This window comes from Rhagoletis pomonella, unplaced genomic scaffold (genome assembly GCF_013731165.1).
Source record: "Rhagoletis pomonella isolate Grant_MI unplaced genomic scaffold, Rhpom_1.0 Rhpom_scaffold_00004, whole genome shotgun sequence".
Taxonomy (NCBI): Eukaryota; Metazoa; Arthropoda; class Insecta; order Diptera; family Tephritidae; genus Rhagoletis; species Rhagoletis pomonella.
In genome coordinates this window covers 5,614,686-5,619,862 of record NW_023458558.1, presented here as the reverse complement: position 1 = coordinate 5,619,862, position 5,177 = coordinate 5,614,686, and the positions used below count along the sequence as shown (strand labels likewise).

Sequence of the window (5,177 nt, the reverse complement as noted above, 5' to 3'; positions counted from 1 at the left end):
AGATCAAAAGGACTTAAAGCTATTGCAAGCAAGATGGGATGTACATACACTACTATTAAGAAATGTGGGTGACGAATTTGACTGACCTTAAGGAACAACCGACTGCATACGTTTCTCTTCTGTGCCAACTAGCGCCAATTTTAAATGCCAAGTCAAGCCAAGTCCTTTCCACTTTGTTCTTCCCTCGCGGTGGAAGCCTCGCTCTTCCTTCGCTACCGCCAGCGGGTTCTGAGTTGAATACTTTCAACGCGTTAAGACACGTAAATCTTCCGCAAAGCCCTTATAGAACAGTGATTTTCGTTCGATAACTACATGTAGCAAAAATACACTTTAATTTAAAAACTGAGCCGCTATTTGTACAATAAATAAAATTTTGAATATTGGTTTTTCGCAAATTTTTTTTTGTTTAAAGTGTTGCTCATCTTCTTTCGCTTAAAAGATCGTCGAAAATACTTTGTATGGAAGAAAATATGCAACAAAGCCAGAAAAATAGAAATTTCCAAAAATTAACGGTAAGTCCTAGCCAGTGTTGCCGTTTTAGCCCTCTGGTGGCTAGATTTAGCTACCACATACTTTTTTGACCACATAAATTTAAAATTGCCCCTAGGTCTTTTTTTTAGCCCTTTGGAGAATTTATTCATACTGGGCATGAAAAAGTTGTATATGCTTAATTTGATCAAATATTTTTGCATTTATGTAAGAGATGATTTTTTAAACTAAGAAAGACTGATATATGTATATTGTATGTTATATATATGTTGATATATATGTATTGTATGTTCCTAACGTTTTTATACATAACTACTGTAAAAGTGTTAGGGCTGTTTTTAACTTATCTATTAACGATTTAACTATAGTTTAAAATAGATAAGTTTACGGCCCTTAGAGCCAGGCTCAGGTTAAGTAAACTGAGTTTAAATTGAACAGCTGGCTGGCATTTGATTGGCTGAACTTAGTTTAATCCAGCCAGATCGAGCGTTTAAACTTAGTTTAAACCACGGCCGTGCACTGAAAACTGGCCTTTGATATGCTTCATTTGTTAAGTGGCCATCAAGTCGATTGACCATTTATTGAGAAATTATCGATTAATCGAATTTTTGAAGGCACTTTTTTACAGTGAGTATTCACCCTGCAGGGAAACCGCGGACTGGTGCATAAAATTTCTAGTTCCGTACAAGAACTTTATCGCCAAAAACGAATCAGTCCGATAGTAAGTAGATCCCCACCAGTTCAAAATCAGCGAAATGTGGGACTCATAAAAAAAAATATTTTATTTCTCGTTTTTCATTAGAAACCTATATCTAAAGTGACGAATTTAGAACTGGTTCGGAATTATAGAAAAAGGGACGCAGAACGAACTAGATCTTATCTGTCGAATTTAGAACTAGTTCGAAACTATCGAAAAAGGGATGCAGCGGGGGGCTTCTTTACTTTACATAGATATGTGTTTGGCGGCTTTTTTGTTCAAATGCACTTTCATTCTGCACTTCGCAGATGCTATTTCATAGTTTGGTAATAGAAAACGAAACTTTGTGTTAACATATTAACATCTTGGGGCCGTCTGGAATCTAACCAATAACAGCGAGCACCTCTGCAAAGTCAGCTACAGCCAAAGGTATGTAAACGTACATTTCTTACAATCATTCAAACAAGTTTAATTTCAAATCGAAAAAACGTTTCTTTGAAAATAGAAGAACCGAAAGATTTAAAAATCATGATACTTTTTTCTTTCGTCTGGCGATTTTAAAACTGGTTCGGAACTATAGAATTTAGAACTAGTTCGGAACTATCGAAAAAGGGATGCAGAGGGGGGCAATTGACACTTCCTAGGACATCGCCATGTTAAATTCGCCAGTTGTTTGTATGCAAAAGAGATTTATCGCGAACCAGTGCTGGGTCTAAACGTACTACAGGCGCACCAATTCAGAACTAGAGATTTTCCCTACAGGGCACAAAAACTCTTTTCAATAAACAATTTATAATTCTTTTGTTAATCAGCCTTGAATAAAAAGAAACAGTATTTTTTAGCGGCGATAATTATTTATTATTTAACCAAGTTTGCAAAAAAAAGAGTGTGATAAGCGTTTTATTATTAAGCGGTTGCGTTTCTCGGTGGTCGTAGCTCTGAATTTTGAAAAAAGGGCTCAGCAGGCACCGAGGTACCAACTAAACAACAAATTTTTTTCGAAAGTCCGTAAAGTTCTGTGTAAATAGTTTTCATTTCCTCCCAAGCGTCGGTGATATTCCGCTTTAGTTCTAGGACTTGACAATGCGGGTTCACTCGTATATGTATATATATTTCATGATCCAATGACGGCAGCTAAACCAAATTAGTATGGGACCACCTCTGAGATACTGCCTTTCCGATGCAAAAAGAATTATCGGTTGACCTGGTTCAAAGTTATGCGGTAACATACATAAAAAAAAAAACAAACAAAAAATATTCCGAAGAACTAATAACCTCATCCTTTTTTGGAAGTCGGTTAAAAAAATCACATTTCAACGTATAATGCGTAGAATTATGGTCCAACTGATCGTGAAGCGTGAGTATTACTTCCAAACACAAAGGTAAAGCGCTCTTCAGCATGAAGTTACTCATTATGTATACAGCTTTATATTTGTAATTAGATTATTAGATTTTTAAACGCAACGAATTTCTGTAAAACTTGTATCAATATTTTAACGGTTAATGTTAAATACTTTATAGTTGGTTTTTAAAATCATGCACACGTTTCCACAGTTTCCTTCGTTTATTCTCCCAAAGTTTTTTCCTTAATTTCTACTCTGCATGAAGTGTCTACCAAAGTTACGTTCAAATACAACTTTTTTCCACAAGCAAGCACATATAGTCAAACATATGCACATACTCGTATGTACATACAGTTCCTCCCCAAAAATTTCCTGATTCCCAACATATGTCCACACTTAAGCTAAATTGTGATTGATGGACACACACCGGTAGGTAACTGTGTAGTCCATCCCCACCCATCGGCCGCAACTGGCCTGGCGAAGGGTAAAATATTTCATTATTGGCGTTGATGTGATTTAGACAAATTACAACGGGTCACTTGGTGATGCAACGAAGCTCAAAAGCAGGGTGATGATGGAAGTAAAAGGAATGGGGGAGGGCGAGAAGTAAGTAGTGATTAAATTGTTACTTTTTTCTTAACGGTCAAGTGTCGCTGAGTGGCAAATCCTGCAAGTACATACATACATACACACATATGTACATAAGCGAAGTGAGTAAGTGAGGGATTATGTTGACTTGCAGAAGCTTTGCGTATTTACATACAAATAGATGTACATATCTATATGTAAGCAAGCTGTAGTAGAGTTGTTAGTCGCTTAGAAGAGTTTCACCAAAGTTTGTAGCATTTTGGGGAAAACAGTTTATTTAGAAAAATCTATCCACATCCAGTTGGGTATGTTAATTTTAATGTGAATGTCGTGTGAATTTTTCCTGTATGTCATTGAAATACTTATGTATGTATATTTAGAGCATATTTTTTATCTTTATAGTTTACTCATCCCGAACATTACCTCTCAACCGCAAAAATTAATTGAAATACTTCAAGCGCAAACACAACCATCCTTCCTAAATTTTTAAATCTTTGCCGGAAATCAAATTGAAAATAAAGTTTTTCATTAAAATTTTAATTTTTTTGCTCCAGTTAGCAGCTGGAGCTGTATGTCCAAGAAACAACGGTGCAAAGTGTACACTATACAATTTTTTTGGTGTTGATCCGGTTGGCTAAGAATCTGCACACATAGCCGGATGAATTGCAGTTCCTATGCATATGTATGTATGTGTGTGTATGTACACACATCGTCTACCCAGTTGGAAAATAGTTAACCTATGACGATTTCATCAAAGAAGTCATACAAATATTATTTTACGCAGAAATCTCACATTTTGACTTCCTTGAACTGAAGTAGAGTCATTAGCTCTATTTATAAAAATAAAGGCTCTGTTATGCATTCTTAACATGGCATGGTTAGAGTGGTGAGAGTTTTCATAAGTCAAATGAGCGTTGACATGACATATATGTCTGCTGATTATAATCAATAATAATACAATAATTATTGTTGTCTACTAGGTTGATTTATCGAACAAACGGGTTTCTTTCATCTCAATCAAATCTCGACCTCTCAATAAATATTTTGAGTTTTTTCGAAGTTTTCAAGGCCTTTTCTAGTTTAACCCTTTAATAGTTTTGAAATTATATCCTAGTTTATATGGGGATGAATAGTATACCTATTTGATTCCAATAAAGGAATGTTTGCCGCTTAAAAGTTTTCTACGTGTTTGGCCGAGCATCTTCTTCAATCTCTTCTCTGCCTCTTGATGTTGTGACACAAATAAAGAGATATCCACCTCCGAATAAGCTTTTTTCTGGCAAAAGTACCCTCGGAGGTTTGCCATTGTCTGCCGAAGGGCGACCGCTCGTTCAAAAACCTTGGACACTACTACTCAAAAAAAAAAACAGAAAAGATGCAATACAATATTGAAAAAAAGCTAAAATAAAAAAATCGTGATTTTTTCACTGATCTTTATTTGTTTTACATTTGATCCACTTGCAACTTGCACTTTATTATTTAACGATCTATAAAAGTGCATACCAAAACATTTTCTAAAAACTCAAAAAACAAACAAAACTTTCTAAAAACTCAAAAAATAAAATTTCATTTTGACGAATATTTTTTTATAACATTTTTCTTGTGAGTTTTGTTTTCGTTTTTTTTTTTGGGAATTCTACAATTATTTTCAGAAATTGAAAAATTGCTCTAGTTTTTACAAAAGCAAACTTTAATCAAAAAAATATTTTTCCCTTATTTTTAGCGTATTGAAACTAAAATTAAACATGTAGAAGTCAGACCAAAAAATCGTGTTGACTGGTGAAATGCATGCGTTTTTAAATTCGGATAATTATTGTGCTGGCATTTCATATATCGTTTGTAAAAAGCCGTGCAGTAAAGCAGTAAATTTTTGATTTTTGATTTTTAGGGAAAAGCGCAGTAAATTAATTGCAATTGCAGTAAGGTGTGAACACTACTGAAAAGTCATGCTGAATTTCGAAAGTATCAGCCCACGATAAAAACACAACAATTTTGAAAAATTCTTTTTTTTACTAAAAATTTTATATGATTTTAAAATGTTGGCAAACTTCAAAAAAAAA

General features: G+C 34.4%; 1 protein-coding gene across 1 annotated transcript in view; it reads right to left on the bottom strand.

Annotated features, from left to right (window-relative positions):
• The window catches only part of LOC118736849 (ras-related C3 botulinum toxin substrate 1), a 7,669-nt gene extending 7,361 nt beyond the window's left edge, over positions 1 to 308 (bottom strand). The window contains exon 1 of the mRNA XM_036466925.1: positions 87 to 308. The gene's annotated coding sequence lies outside the window, so the exon portion shown is untranslated. The remainder of the gene's footprint in view (positions 1 to 86) is intronic.
• Positions 309 to 5,177: the final 4,869 nt, after the last annotated feature.